The 16,924-nt window shown below is 38.4% G+C and overlaps 1 long non-coding RNA gene across 1 annotated transcript in view; it reads right to left on the bottom strand.

Moving 5' to 3' along the window:
- The window catches only part of LOC103102867 (uncharacterized), a 39,388-nt gene extending 23,385 nt beyond the window's left edge, over nucleotides 1-16,003 (bottom strand). Inside the window, exon 1 of the long non-coding RNA XR_469818.2 lies at nucleotides 15,839-16,003. This is a non-coding gene — a long non-coding RNA (uncharacterized LOC103102867). The remainder of the gene's footprint in view (nucleotides 1-15,838) is intronic.
- Nucleotides 16,004-16,924: the final 921 nt, after the last annotated feature.

The following is a 16,924-nucleotide window of genomic DNA, read 5'->3' as shown; positions in this document are numbered from 1 at the left end:
TTGCACCTGAGGAACACTGTATTTTTATAATCTATAATTTCATTCTAATATTGAGCCTGACTCACTGGTCTAACCTTAGTTAGGTATGGCCCTGTGTAGAAGTGGTCTCTTTAATTTCATAACATGGACACTGTACCGGAAGCACATGAAGCAGCTGGAGCAATTCCACCAACGCTCCCTCCGGTCAATCATGAGGATCCAATGGCAGGACCGAATCACCCATCAGGAAGTCCTCGACAGAGCCAACTCCACCAGCATCGAAGTCCTGGTCCTCAAACCCAGCTACGATGGTCTGGACATGTCATCCGCATGGACCCACCGCGAATACCAAGACAGGAATTCTATGGTGAACTGTCAGCTGGACTCAGGAAACAAGGCCGACCAAAGAAAAGATTCAAGGATCAGTTAAAGTCCAACTTGAAGTGGGCTGGCATGACACCAAAGCAACTAGAACTTGCTGCCTCTGACAGAAGCAGCTGGCGAACCCACATTCACCATGCCGCCGCCACCTTTGAAGATGAGCGACTTCGACGTCTTGCCGCTGCGCGTGAACGCCGACACCAGACCACACCCGCACCTCCCGTCACAACTGGCGTCCCAGGCCCCATGTGCCACAAACTGTGCGCCTCAGCCTTTGGACTCCAAAGCCACATGAGGGTACACCGTAGATGAAACTGCACAAAGACAATAGTCATTCTCGGTCACCGAGAGACTACTACTATTTTCATATTAACACAGCTTCTGAAAGCAAAGAATCACAGTTACTTTGAAGATCTTACTTTGTTTACTGCTGAAGAAATTAAATGGGAATATTTTAGGTTTCTACAAACAACAAATTTAGTTTCTACAAAATTGAACAAATATTTAAGGAACACTAGCCCAAAGTTTCTTGAGCACCATGGCATACATTCATCAATATTATTATTTTTTGAGTATGCATTAATTTTTTTTTCTGCCTTGTAATAAAGAGATAATCTGTTGGAAATATTTCTTAGTTGTAGTGAATGGATACTCTAGCTGCTAGAGAGATGCTAGAAGAACCTGTGAGTGCCTAGTTATAAATGGAGATAGAAATATTTCTTCAGAGATAGAGAGATGCTGCTAGAGGGGTTACTCTGGGGTTGCCTATTGATCACTATTGATGGCTAATAGATCAATATTTTTCCTAACCTCCTCCTCCCTCGATACCACCCTTCACCTCCCAGTTTCCACCCATACCTTTCTGCCTCCCTTTTCCCTCCCCCAGTTTTAGTCTGCCACCTCCTAAGTAATTCAGGGGAACTATGAGATTTCAGAGAAATATTCTTTACTCTTCTTTTCTCAAGTAAAGGGGTTTACTGGGAACAACAGGATGGGGACTGAGGTGAGAGGGATGGTTTGTCCCTAATCTACAAGGAAGGGTTATGAAGGTTTTGGGAAATGTCAGTCTTTTCACAACTGTGACTCAGGGACAGAGAGATGGAAGACAACTGTTAAATCTTCTTTCTTCTTCCAATTACACAAAACCACCAACAAAAGTTAATTTCTTCTCAGATTAATTCCAGAAGCCCCCCCCAAAGGTCCTTCAACCTAGGACAGATGAAACCAGTCTCCCTTGATCAGACCCCAGAGAAAAAGTTTCTCCCTTGGTCAGTAACCCCAGAGAAGAAAAAATTTCAATTCATCTCCTCTGACCAGCTCCAACTGCCTTTCCTGGGAACATTCTGTTTTGGAATCTTCACCTTGACTGACAGATCAAGTCCTTTGCTTTGTTTTGCATGCTTGGCTTGGCTTGTAAATCCTCTCTTCCTTCATGCCTCTTCCACATTCTCCTTTCTAAATCAACTGAGTAAAATGCCTCTGACTTTTCTATAACTAGCATTTATCTTTTAGAGTGAAACTAATCTTTTCATTGCTTCAAGAGATTAATTTTATTTGCTGACTCCAACAAGACTTGATATTTTCTATTTGTACTCAAATGGCTACACTTTAAGCAACACCATGGGAGACAGAACTTGGGCTGTATATAGGGATTTAGCTCTAGAGCTCACATTGATATCAGCAAGAGAGCAGATAAATCTCTAGACACAGCCTTGATGTTGCAGGGGGAAAAAATCAGTGTATCCAGTCCATCAAGCTTAGCTGGTTAGGTTGTGCTTCTGTGAATAGGCAGGAAACAGCACATGTTTTAGTTTGAGTCCTGTGTCTCACTGCACATCCTCTTCCTGAAGTCCAGCTGCTTCCAAGTTCAGGAGAGACTCTCCTCATAGTGTAGCACCTATACTGTAGAACATGTTAGATAAAAGGCAAGATTTAGGACTACTTGTCTTTTCCAATCAGCCAGTGTGCTCCAGTGTTGACCTAATTTTCCTTAGGAGCTTCGGTATAATTTGTCCTGACCATTCTGTGGTGTCAAAATAACCTAGCAAGCTATTAAGGGGAGAAAAAACTAAAAAAAAACTCAAAATATGGCATTGCCTCCTGTGGTAATAGAAGCTACACAGACCCAGAGAGCTCCTTCTATATCTTGGCACTCATTCCTTAGCTATTAACATTATTTTAATTAGTACTACTGGTACTACCTGTGACAAGTTATAATATGTGCTCGTTAAAGATAGACTTTGATTTAAAGTTTAGATTTTTAAAAATCTTTTTAAAAAAGAAATCTATTGAATGGGGATTTCTACCAATGAATGTAAAAATACACATCTGTGTACATGTAGAATTCCTTTGTCCTCATGGTTAGGATATTAGTTGTTGTTTTTTTTTAATGGGGGAAAAGGAGGGTGGGAGTCAAACTGTATATATTATTTATGACAGTACAGCATTTAAATGGGCAGCTATATGGCACAATGGAGAGTATGCTGGGCTTTGAGTCAGGAAAACTTATCTTTTGACAAGTCACTTAACACGATTTCCTTCAGCTTCCTCATCTGTAAAAAAATTAGTTGGAGAAGGAAATGGCAAACCACTCCAGGATATTTGCCAAGAAAATGCCAAATGGAGTCACAAAAAGTCAGACATAACTGAAAAATGACTGAACAGCATTAAAAACAATGATATAGTTTCTCTTTTGTTTTTACAATGAAGTAATTTTGTCTTTATAATAATTTCTGTATATACTGCCTCTCCCAAACATTTAATAAGGACTCTGTTTTATTTTTTAATTTCAAATTAAATCTTTTTCTATGAACAAAAATCAATCTTCCTTCTTCCCCTTCTTCCAGGGAGGGGAAAAAAAACAAAACTGATATAATAAGCATGAATAGCCAAGCAAAACAAATTCTATCATTGGTCATGCCCAAATATATATATATATATATATATATATATATATATATACATACATATATTGCCTCATTCTGTATCCCAAGTCCATCACTTCATTGTCAGGAGGTAAGGGGCATGCTCCATCATTTTTCCTCTGGCATCTTGGTTGCTCATTATAGTGATCACTCACCTTTTGTGGGAGTTACTTTCCAGAGTCCCCACAATAGGAACACCCAGGAATGTTATAGCCAAATTCAAGAACTATCAGACCAAGGAAAAAATATTACAAGATACTAAGAAGACATTCAGATACCATGGAACCACAGTGAGGATAACATAGGATCTTGCTGCATCTACACTGAAGGACTGAAAGGCATGGAATGTGATATTCCAGAAAACAAGGGAACCAGACCTACAATCAAGAATCAACTACCCAGCAAAACTGACTATATTCTTACAGGGGAAAGTATGGTCATTCAATAAAATAGAAGAATTCCAAGAATTTGTAAAGAAAAGAAAAGACCAGACCTGAACAGAAAATTTGATGCCCAAACACAGAACTCAAGAGAATCATCAAAAGGTAATTAAGAAAGGGGGAAAAAACAAAAACAAAAAAACCGTCTTTTTAAGGGACCCAATAAGCTAAAATGATATTTTCCCTATAAGAAAAGAAGATATTGGTAACTCCTAAAAATTGTTATCACCCGGGTAGTTAGAAGAATTATACTTAGAGGGAAACAGTGAAAAACTATATAAGATGAAATGCTAAGACATAAATATGTATATAGATATATGTATGCATAAATATATGTATGTATATATATGTATATATGTTGATATATATGCAACTAGAGGTTTTTTTAAAGAGGTTAATACTAAGAGAAATGGGAAAAGAAACAAAATGGGGTAAATTTATATGTCACAAAGAAGTGCATAGTGGAAGGGGGAGAGAGCATCAATACTCTGGAAGTAAAAGAGGTTGGAGATAGGAAATACTCAATTCTTATGTGTATTGAAATTGACTCAAAGAGGGAACAATAAAATACATTGGGCCAGGGAATTGATTTGTGCCCTATAGGGAAATAGAAGGGTAACAAAAAAGACTGTTGGGGAGGGAAGCAATACAAGGGAAGGAATACTGGGGGGAGGGGGTAGTTTAAAAAGACAGTAAAGAAAATAGAGGGGAATAAGAAGGGAGGGTTAGAAAGGGAAGTAAAATAAGGGTGGGAACCAGGGGGACTGATTAAAAACAAAACACTGGTGTAGAAGGAAATAGTGAAAGAAGAAAGGGCAGTACTAGGAGTGGAAAACAAAATGCTGGGAAATACACAGCTGGTAATCATAACTCTGAACGTGAATGGAATGAACTCACCCATAAAACCCAAGTGAATGGCAGTGTGGATTAGAAACCAAAACCTTACTATATGCTGTCTACAAGAAACACACATGAGGAAGGTAGACACACATAGGGTAAAAATAAGAGGATGGAGCCAAATATATTGGGCATCAATGGAGAAAAAGAAGGCAGGAGTCATAGTCATAGTATCTGACAAAGCTAAAGTAAAAATAGATCTAGTCAAAAGAGATAGGGAAGGTAATTACATCCTGATAAAAGGCAGTATAGACAAGGAGGAAATATCAGTACTCAACACATATGCACCAGAAATGGTATAGCATCTCAATTTCTTTTTTTTTCTTTTCTTTTCTTTTAATTTTTATTTGGTCATTTCCAAACATTATTCATTGGAAACAAAGATCATTTTCTTTTCTTCCCTCCCCTCCCTCCCACCACCTTTCCCATAGCCCACGGGCGCAATTCCACTGGGTATCACATGTGTTCTTGATTCAAACCCATTTCCATGTTGTTGGTATTTGCATTAGAGTCTCTCCTCAGTCATATTCCCTCCACCCCTGTAGTCAAGCAGTTGCTTTTCATTGGTATTTTTTACTCCCACAGTTTATCTTCTGCTTGTGGATAGTGTTTTTTAGATCCCTGCAGATTGTTCAGGGACATTACACTGCCACTAATGGAGAAGTCCATTACCTTCGATTGTACCACAATGTATCAGTCTCTGTGTACAATGTTTTCCTGGTTCTGCTCCTTTCACTCTGCAACACTTCCTGGAGGTTGTTCCAGTCTCCATGGAATTCCTCCACTTTATTATTCCTTTGAGCACAATAGTATTCCATCACCAACATATACCACAATTTTTTCAGCCATTCCCCAATTAAAGGGCATCCCCTCATTTTCCAATTTTTGGCCACCACAAAGAGTGCAGCTATGAATATTCTTGTACAAGTCTTTTTCCTTATTATCTCTTTGGGGTACAGACCCAGCAGTGCTATGGCTGGATCAAAGGGCAGACAGTCTTTTATTGCCCTTTGGGCATAGTTCCAAATTGCCCTCCAGAATGGTTGGATTAATTCACAACTCCACCAGCAATGAATTAGTGTCCCTACTTTGCCACATCCCCTCCAGCATTCATTACTTTCCATAGCTGTTATGTTAACCAATCTGCTAGGTGTGAGGTGATACCTCAGAGTTGTTTTGATTTGCATCTCTCTGATTATAAGAGATGTAGAACACTTTTTCATGTGCTTATTAATAGTTTTGATTTCTTTAGCTGAGAACTGCCTGTTCATGTCCCTTGCCCATTTATCAATTGGAGAATGGCTTGATTTTTTGTACAATTGATTTAGCTCTTTGTAAATTTGAGTAATTAAACCTTTGTCAGAGGTTTTTATGAAGATTGTTTCCCAATTTGTTGCTACCCTTCTGATTTTAGTTACATTGGTTTTGTTTGTACAAAAACGTTTTAATTTGATGTAGTCAAAATTATTTATTTTACATTTTGTGCCTCTTTCTAAGTCTTGCTTGGTTTTAAAATCTTTCCCTTCCCAAAGGTCTGACATGTATACTATTCTGTGTTCACCTAATTTACTTGTATTATCATGCAAGACCTATTTATTCATTTTTGTTAAAGAATAATAATATAAAACCAAATCCTCCAAATAAAACCATAAATAAACTAATGTGAAAGATAGTGTGTTTTGATTTGCACCTGATTCCAACAGTTCTTCTTCTGGAAGTAGATAGCATTCTTTGTCATAAGTCCTTCAGAATTGTCTCAGATCATTGTACTGCTGAGAGAAGTTAAGTCTCACAGTTGGTCATTAGACAATATTGCTGTTACTGTTACGATGGCCTCCTGGTTCTGTTTATTTTGCTCTGCATTAGTTCGGGTCCTTCCAGCTTTTTGTGAAATCATCCTGCTTGTCCTTTCTTATAGCACAGTAGTATTCCATTACCAACAATTACCACAATTTGTTCAGCTGGTCCCCAATTGATGGACATGCCCTAAACTACCAATTCCTTGCTACCACTAAAAGAGGTGCTATAAATATTTTTGTACAAAAAGGTTCCCTCCCCTTTTTATGATCTCTTTGATATACAGACACAGAAGTTGGATTCCCTTTGAGCATAGTTCCAAATTGTCTCCCAAAATAGTTGGATCAGTTCACAATTCCACAAACAATGTATGTGTCCCTATTTTGCCACATCTCTTCCAACATTTATCACGTTCCTTTACTGTCATATTGGCCAATCTTATAAGTGTGAGGTGGTACCTCAGAGTTCTTTTAATGTGCATTTCTCTAATCAGAAAGGATTTAAAACTTTTTTTCACATAATTATTCCTATCATTCACATTAATTGGAAGAACAAAATATTTAGGGAGCTGGCAAAACTTCTGTGACAAATGACTAGGTTAGGTCATATCCCAACATCCTTTGGTGATGTTTTGGGAAAAATGAACCTTAAAATGCTGTCTACTAGAAAAAGTTTGGTGCTCAGGCCTTAAGAATGAGTTACAAGGGCTTTTAAAGCCCAAATTAGATAGAGACCTAGGGACAAAAAGACACTAATTGCACTGGATGGATTGGAAATAGTTTCAAAAAATTTGACTGAATGCCTGAAATACTACCTAACTGGTTGTTCTATATTTCAAAGAGGAGGGCACTTGGGGTGAGGACATTCTTCTTTTTTTTTAAATTAATTTATTTAGTCAATTTAGAACATTATTCCTTGGTTATAAGAATCACAAGGGGCAGCTGGGTGGCTCAGTGGTTAAGAGCCAGGCCTAGAGATGGGAGGTCCTAGGTTCAAATCTGGCCTCAGACACTTCCCAGCTGTGTGACCCTGGGCAAGTCACTTGACCCCCATTGTCTAGCCCTTACCACTCTTCTGCCTCGGAGCCAATACACAGTATTGACTCCAAGACAGAAGGGAAGGGTTTTATAAAAAAAAAAAAAAGAATCACATTATTTCCCTTCCTGCCCTCACGCAATTTCATTGGTGTATCCTTGATCAGAACCTATTTCCATGTTGTTGGTGTTTGTATTAGGATGTTCATTTAGAGTCCACATCCCCAGCCATATCCCCATGACCCATGTATTCAAGCAGTTGTTTTTTTTTCTGTGTTTCTACTCCCACAGTTTTCCCTCTGAATATGGATAATGTTTTTCCTCCAAGTTGTTCAGGATCACTGTATTGTTACTTCCCATTTGTGACCTAAACTATGTTAATTATTTGGTCGCCATGGATATCCCAAATATAAAAGAAATATAGTGAAGTCAACTGGAAATTTATGATGATTTAATTTATATAGTGGAAAGAAATTAAGAAGAAGCAAAAAAAAAAAAAGTGTGTAGGATTTCTCCCACCTGGCTAGTGCCAGGAGGAAGACCAGTGGCTTTAGGAAGATAAGGTTTTGAAGAGTAAGGAGGAAAGAATCAACATGAACTCCAAAGGGCTCACCCAAGATGCCTGAACCTGAATCAGTTCAAGGACAAACTCACTGCCAAACCCAGACAATAGCTGCCACCATGCCAAGACTTCAGAATGCTTAGCATGCTGCCAAGCAGAGTCACCTCTCCAGAGAAAAAGGGAGAGAGAGCAAGTGACGTGCCTTATATAGATGGTTTTATGTCACTTTCCTGCATCTCATCTGTACCAATGATAGCTTAGCTTGACTTAGGACAGCCCAGGGGTCTGACAGTTTTTGAATGTGGCTATAGCATTCCTGGGTGTTGTCAATTGGGGATTGAGTACTGTGATTTTTAGATTTTCTCCATCTTGCTTGGTCTAGGACCCAGGAATGTGCACACCCACATTACATGGGAATGTGCTAGCAAATGACAAATCAGAAACAGCAGGCAGACCCCTGGGATGTCCTAAGTCAAGCTAAGCTATCATTGGTACAGATGAGATGCAGGAAAGTGGCATAAAACCGTCTATATAAGGCATGTCACTTCCTCTCTCTCCTTCTTTCCCTGGAGAGGTGACTCTGGCTGGCAGCATGCTAAGCGTTCTGACATCTTGGCATGGTGGTGGGTATTTGTCTGGGTTTGGCGGTGAGTTTGCCCTTGAGTTGATTCAGGCTCAGACATCTTAGCTGAGCCCTTTTGGAGTTCATGCTGATTCCTTCCTCCTTACTTTCTAGAGTCTCTGGTCTTCTTTCTGGCACTAGCCAGGTGGGAGAAATCCTACTTCCTTTCCTTCTTCCTTCTTCTTAATCTCTTTCCACTATATCAATTAAATCACCCTAAATTTGCGACTTAGGTATTTTATTGTTTGGGATTTTCCCTGGGGACCAATTACATTTTGATTTTAAGTCACAATGCTAAAATTATCTTTACAGTATAGGAGGTAATCTGTGGATTCTTTCGATCTCCACTTTTCCCTCTTGTTTTAGAATATTGGGGCAGTTTTCTTGGATAATTTCCTGTAGTATGATGTTGAGGATTTTTCTTTTTTCATGGTCTTCTGGTAGACCAATGATTTTTAAGTTGTCTCTCCTGGAATGATTTTCTAAATCTTCTGTTTTGTGAATGAAGTGCTTCATATTTTTCTCAATTTTTCCATTCTTCTGATTTTGTTTTATAGTGTTCTGCTGCCTTGTGAAGTCACTTGATTCTAGTTGTTGTATTCTGGTTCTTAAAGACTGGATTTCATCCCTAGCTTTTTGGTCATCCTTCTTTTTCTGGTCTGATTTTCTTTGGAGGTTACCTTTCATCTTCTTTGCCTCATCTTTCATTTTCTTTGCCTCATCTTTCATCTCCTTTGCCTCATCTTTCATATTCTTTTCCTCATCTTCCATCTCCTTTGCCTCACTTTCTAGCTGGTTGGTTTTGGCTTTCAAGACACAATAGTGTCTTGTTTTAGTTCAAGTGCCTCTGATTCCAAAGGACTTATCTTAGTTTTTAAGTTGTTTTCCAAGTTGTCTTCAGTCTCTCTTAATTGTGTTTTAAATTGTATATTGAGTTCTTCCAGAGCCTGTATCCAATTCTCTGGGTTTTATGTTTTTTTTTTTTTTTGGTGTTCCTTCATCCTTCTCTGTTCCATTAGCTCTTTGTTCGTTGCCTGTATAGGAGCTGTCAATTGTAATTTCTTTTTTTCTTTTTCTGTTGTTTGCTCATATTTACCCCTTCTTTACTTCTTGCAGCTACATGAGCTCTTTCTTCTCTCATTTTTTTGTGGTTTTGGGCTTTTCTTTCTACCTTCACCCTTGGAGTTTTGTCAGTAAATCTCTCAGTGCAGTCTGTGGGGTAGGTGTGTTGGAGTTTGAGCTTCCCTGCCCTCTGGAGGCTTTGATGGGATTAAGTACAGCAGTCTGTGGGGGAGGGGTTTTGGAGCTTGAGCTTCCCTGCCCTCTGAAGGCTTTTAAGGGATTAAGCCTAGCTGGATTGCTGGATGTACCCTGAGGCCAAAACCTTGGGGGGGGAGGGGGAAGGGGATATGGAGTGTCTGCTGCAACTTCTTCCTGCTCTGTGCTCTACATTTCTTGTCAATCTGCTTCCCCACTGCCTGGGTTGGACGCTCTGAGCCTGGCACAGCTTTGCTCACAAGGTACTCCATCCAGACCAGTGCCTTTGCCCACCCAGAGGTTCCAGCTGCCACTGGAGGCTTAGCGCTTTAGGTGGGGGAGGGGTCCTAGGACCTTCTTCCTTCCTCTTAAACCAGAGTGTTCTCGAATTCTGGCTTTGGGAGACATACCTTTTAATTTTAGTCCAGCAGGAGGGTTCCTTTGCTCTGTTTTGTTGTGAGGTTTGATTTTCAGTCCCCTGGGAGCATTTAGTTTGTAATCGGTAAGGAAGGGTTTTAAGAGGTCTGAATGTTTGCTGCCTCTATGCTGCCATCTTGACTCTGCCCTATGAGGACATTCTTTAGAAGAGAAAAGATTTTGAGGACTCTCCTTGTAGCGGGAAAAATAAATTCTGAGTTTTTCTTCTATTTGGATGCTTTAGTGTTTCAGAGCCTTGCCATTCTAAAAGAGTTATAGCTTAAGCCTCAAGGTTTCAAGATAAAATGGAGATAGCACATTAGGTAAGGGAATAAGCATTTATGTAACATCTTCTATATGCCAAACACTGTGCCAAGTGATTTTTAACAAATATCATCTCATTTGAACCTCACCACAATCCTACAAGGCAGGTACAATTTTTGTCCTCATTTTACATTAAAGGAAATTGAGGTAATGTGAGATTAAGTGTCTTGCTCAGGGTCACATAGCTAGAGTCTAAAGCCAGATTTGAACTTAGGTGTTCCTGACTTCTGACGCATTGCTCCATTCACTGAACCAATAGCTGCTTAACCACATTGATTAAGTCCTCCAGCTAACACCCAAAGCTAGAAGCATAAAGGTACTCCATGACCTCATGCCCAGTGGAGTCACATCTGGTAGCAAGCAGCAGTAACCTTAGGACCAGGATCAGCAGAGATTCATCTGGTAATGACTCTGTGAGACTAGCAGGTGGTAATACTCAGTAGAAATTGCATATTTAAGAAAAACTTCGAGGCCACTGGAAATAGCTCTTTAATGATACCAGAATATATCAGTAGCTCTCTAGTATTGGAAGCATAAATTGACCATCCATGAATGTAATGTGGTTATATCATATCAAATTACCTGTGAATCATATACATATAGTAGTCACACATGATCCCGACATGCTTTCCTACCTACGTGAACACCCTGGGCTAAGTGGATACTAGTTGTGTGTTCCATATGCATATGACTCTCTAGGGGTGCTATTTTGGTGGGTGTACTTTTCCTCATGATGGAGGAGGTATTTGTGGGATAGTGTTCCCAGGTTTATGAAGGAAATGGTCTTTTACTACTTTTTTACTATGCTATTTCAATAAATATTTTTGCTTTCAACTAATTATGCCCTCTGGTTGACAAGTAAAAAAAGCAAATTGATGAAGGCTCATAATCCATGGTTTTACATAAACCTAAAGAAGATTTTCAACTTGAGACAGATTGATTGAGAGGACCCATATTTGAATGAGTGTATACCCCAAACACTACACATAATAAGAGATATTCTAAATATGGTGAGTGGAACTATCAATTTCCCAAGCATTCTAGGTCAATAGTGGTTTATATTACATAGCTTTTGGTGCTACGTCACTGTTAAATTGTTGTTCTTAAAGAGAACATTACGTCCTCTCATTACAATATACCTAAAATGAGACCATCTTTATATTTTCCTTTTTGCAAAGTAGAGCTTACTTTCCTTAGGCTGTTTTTCAGAATTTCCTAGGGATCTACCTTAATAATTATTTCAACTCTGATGGGAGGGTCACAAGATGTTATCATTGTACATCAAAGCCTGAAACATTTCTCTGGACTTTATAATGCCCTAATTAAAAGTGTTTTCTGATATCTGGAACTCATATTCCATAGTGTCATGACCCAATGGATTTACCATTTAAATCAGTGGACAAAAGCCAAGATAAAGAGGTCATTGATTTCAATTTGGTAATTTGGAAAGATTAACAACAATTGTATTCAAATATATTATCCATGCAGAATTCACCTGTGTTCTCTTACTTACTCTTCTATTTTTTAAAGTTCAATAGGACAGGCAAATGCCACTATTTACCTGTTAATTTAAAACCTGTTAGTTTGGAAATAATCTGTGTGACTTTAATATAAATTATATCCCTCTTTTTAAAAAAGGAAAATTTTGAAAATCCATTTTGGTTGATATCAGCCTTACCCTTTGGGTCAAGCATGTGTACTATGGGAAGAGTCCTTAGAGCCCCCAAAAAGCCTCTTGTCCCCATAACTTCTGGCATCTGGAATACTGGCTTCTGACTTGGACTGAGGTTAAGGCTATCCAATCAAAAAGATCCAGAAGGAATGATGTCAGTAGCTTTATAAGAGAGGGGACTGAGAAAGTGAGAAGTTCTTTTTGGCTTGTTTATTCTTGACCAGCCATTGGTTTGAAGATTTTTCTTGACATGACCAATTTTGGCTAGCAAATGGAGACAAGCATAGCAAGCTCAGATTAGCTATGTGTGGTCAGGTGATCATGTGACTATTTCTCTCTCTCTCCCTCTCTCTCACTTTTACTGACAAATAATTATAAATTAATATATAGTGTCCAGAGAATTTTAATTATAACAAATCTTAATTTGTGCTAGAATACAGAAAAGTTTCTAGGGACTTTTATTGAATTATGCTTTTTGCAAATAAAGAATTCATGATGGGGGGTGCTCAATGACTTAAGAGTCAGGTCTAGAGACAGGAGGTCCTGAGTTCAAATGTGGCCTCAGTCACTTTCTAGCTGTGTGACCATTACTTAACCCTCATTGCCAACCCTTATCATTCTTCTGCCTTGGAACCAATTAATAATATTGATTCTAAGATGGAAGGTAAGGTTTTGTTTTTTTTTAAAGAATTCATGGTGAATCCCCAGTAAATAAACTGATCCAATCATAAACTGATCAAGAAACATTTATTAAGAATCTACTATGTGCCAGGAATTAACAGGAGGCATATTCTAATGGAATAAACTTTCAAGACACTATAAAGATAGCCAAAATGACATTCAATGATCCAACTGCAATGGCATCCTCAGGGACCACTTGTATGTGAGAGGTCAAGTATACCTATCTACACAACTGCCTCACAAATTGGTAAATATAGTGAAAGACACTTTCCTCATCATTCATGTTATAATTTTTATGCCTTAAATGCAAATCAAAAGAATTATGATGTATCATCTCCTACCAATTAAATAGACTAAAATGGTAAAAGGGAAAAATGACAAATATCAGATGGGATAGGAAAAATAAGGACACTAATAGACTGTTGGTAGAACTGTGATTGAGCAGAACCAAGAGAATGTTGTACACAAATACAACAATAATGTATGATGATTAACTGTGAATGACAATTCTTATCAACAAGACAAGGATTTAGGACAACTCCAAGGGCCCCATGATAAAAAAGGATATTGCCACCACAGAAGGAACTGATGGGACCTGAATGCAGATAGAAACAATTCTTCACTTTATCTTCTCCATCATTTTTTTTCTAGTGTAATATGTGTTTTCTTTCACAGCATGATGAGCAGGGAAATATGTTTTATATGATAACATATGTCAACCTATATCATATTACCTGCCTTCTTGGGGAGGAAGGAGAGGAAGAATGATATTTTAGATTTGTGGATGTAGTTAATGTGAGAATTTGTTTCTCTTGGATAAGCTTGCTATACTTTATTACATAATTTTTAATAAATTATATGTATTATATTATTATCATCTATTATATCATATATAAAAATAAAAATAGATGATATCCTTCCCAAATTCTTTTACCTCCTATCTAGAATGACCTTTTAAAAATTGTGGTCCATTTGGCTTTGGTATCATGAGCTCACCTTGACTCACTAAAATCCTTTAATTCCCTACTTATAACTAATTATGATGAAGTGACAGAAGCTCAATTCAACAAACATTTATTAAATATTTACCATATACAAGATGCTTTGCTAGATGCTAGGGAATATAAAATCAGGAACAAAAGAGTCCTTTCCCTTGAGGAACTTACATTCTAATGCAGCATGTTCAGGAATGAGTAAATGCAAAGTATATACAAAGTAATAGAAAATGATTTCAAGAGGGAGAAAATGGTAATAATGAGTTGGAGTGAGGAATCAGGAAAAGCATCATGTAGATGCTAGCACCCAAACTGGATTTGAAGGGAGCTAGGGATTTTGTATGACAGAAGTAAGGAAGAAGTGCATTTCAGACATGGGGGACCACCACTTGTACCAAGGCATTGATGTAGGAGATGCTATGCACAACGTTATATACAAGAAATAGCTGGTAAACCAATTTTATTGAAATGCAGAATGTGTGATTGGAACTAATATAAAATAAGATTTGAAGAGAAGGGGGGGAAGCTAGATTGTGGAGGACTTCAAATACCAAACGGAAGATTTATTTTCTCTTAGAAATAATAGGGAAACTTTGCATATTTTTGAGGAGGTGACATGGTCAGATCTGTGCTTTATGAATATCAATTTGGTAGCTCTATGGAGGATGAATTGGAGAGGGGAGATACTGTTGACAGGGAGGACAATTAGGAGGTAATCACAAAAGTCAAGTCGAAAAGTGATGAGGTCCTGAATTCAGGTAAAGGCTGTGTGAGTATAGAGAAGGGGAAGAATGGAAGTGTTAGAATACATTGTGTACCATGTCAATGATTTGTCTCTATCTATTATCTAGTGTATTGAAAGGGCTATTTGCCTTAAGAAATGACATGGAAGGTAACATACACTGAGCACATTGGTAGAGATCTTTTACCAGAAATGGTCCACCAGAAATGGTCCATCAAGTCAAAACCCTTCTGGTCTAGGGAGGTACTCTGTGGGAAAGAAAAAATTATAGCCTTCTGATTTTTCAGAGATGCCTGAAACAGCAGATGGTAGTAGGGCCAAGCCCTGAAGGAAAGGTACACAAGTCTACAGAATAAAAAGACTCCAATTTGACCTCAATCAATAAACATTTATTAAATATCCTGGGGGTGCAAAGATAAACAAAAACCAAAAAAATCCCTGCCCTAAAAGTCCTTGCCCTTGAGGAGCTCACAATCTAAAGGGGAAACATCCAGTAACTATGTACCAACTAGTTATATATAGGATAAATTGGAAATAATCACCAGAGGGCAGACACTAGAACTAAAGGGGATTGGGAAAAACTTCCTGTAGAAGTTGGGGATTTTCCTGGAACTTGAAGGAAGCCAGGGAAGCTAGGAAATGAACATGAGGAAGGAGAACATCCTAGGCATGGGGAACAGCTAGTGAAAATGCCCGGGGCTGGAAGATGGACTGTTATTTGTGGAATAGCAAAGAGGTCAGTGTCATTGGAGTACAGAGTATATGGTAGGATATAAGGTATAAAAAGATCAGAATGGGTGGGGCATAGGGTAGGTTATGATGGGGGGAGGGGGGGGTTGGAATGTCAAACAGCAGACTTTATATTTGTTTGAAAGTAATAGGTATCCTCTGAAGTTTATTGAGTGTGGGAGCAGGACGTACCAGGGTCAGATCTGCAACATCCACAGAGCTCTCTCTCTATATAGTTCATCATTATAATTTCTGACTCAGAACAATACGATTAGTATCAGTTCTCCTATTCATCCTACCTTTGGCAATGTTCACAGGTTACTCTGGTCACTGACTCCGATTTGATTGTTTTTTTAAAGTTGTCAATGTACTTCTCAATGCTTACCTGCCTTGCCCCAAGGATTACTCTTCTCTTCACCCAGGCCTTTTTCTAATAACCAGTTTATGCTGGTGCCCTCCTCAGGCAAAGTTTGACACTTGAGCAAGTCATCTTAAATGTGCTCCGACCTAGCATTCTCCACTCAGAAAATCTATTCCTAGAAGGGGCTTTTCTCAGTCGCTGTGTGCTGTTGCCATGGCAGCAGGTGATTCTCTGGGGCAGCCATTCACGGAACTCAAGCATCTTGCATTGTGCCGGAAGCTCTTGAGTATTTTTTCCTATCGACACATATGTAACGCTATACTGCTGTCTCCTTCAGTAGGAGTCAGCGTAAATGACAAAAACATCAAGCAGTGCCTTACATAGAGAAGGTGCTTCATAATGGTTTGTTGAATTGAATTTGTTGGACTCAACAACTTCAGGTTTTGGTTTTGGTTTTGCTCGCATGCAGAACAACCTTGGACATTCCTTCTTGCCTCTTGAAAAGATTTTTCTTACTATCTGAAGGATTCATCTTCTCTACCCCCATTCTCTCTCATTATCAGCTTGCTTCCACTTTTTCTTGGTTTTTGTTGAATAAGTCTATATTTACTTTTCAAAATAAAAGGTGAACAAGAGAACATCAACAATTATTAACCTAAATCAATCAACCAACTTTAATGAATTTATTTATTAAGTGCCACTGAATACTCAGAATACAAGAAAGGTAAAAAAAAAAATCCTTGCCTTCAAAAGCTCACGTTCTAATGGAGGAAACAATGGGTAAATAGCTGGGTACATATAAGATATAAATAGAATAGGTGGGAAATAATTACAAAGTTAGTATTACTTCTGCTGCTACTATTTCTACTATTGAAAATAACTAGCATTAATATAGCACTCTAAGATTTGCAAAAACCCTTCCCCATTATCTCAGTTTATTTACAACAACCTTGTAAGGTAGGTATTATCATCCCCATTTTATGGACATGGAACTTAAGATAGAAAAAAATTAAATGACTTGTCCAGTCTGCTGTTGTTTGTCCTCCATTTTCTAAAAGGATCAAAGACAACATGGATGATGTCTTGACTTATGAGTGAATTGGATTTAAG

Source organism: Monodelphis domestica, chromosome 7 (assembly GCF_027887165.1).
Source record: "Monodelphis domestica isolate mMonDom1 chromosome 7, mMonDom1.pri, whole genome shotgun sequence".
Taxonomy (NCBI): Eukaryota; Metazoa; Chordata; class Mammalia; order Didelphimorphia; family Didelphidae; genus Monodelphis; species Monodelphis domestica.
This window is presented reverse-complemented; position numbering and strand designations above follow the sequence as displayed.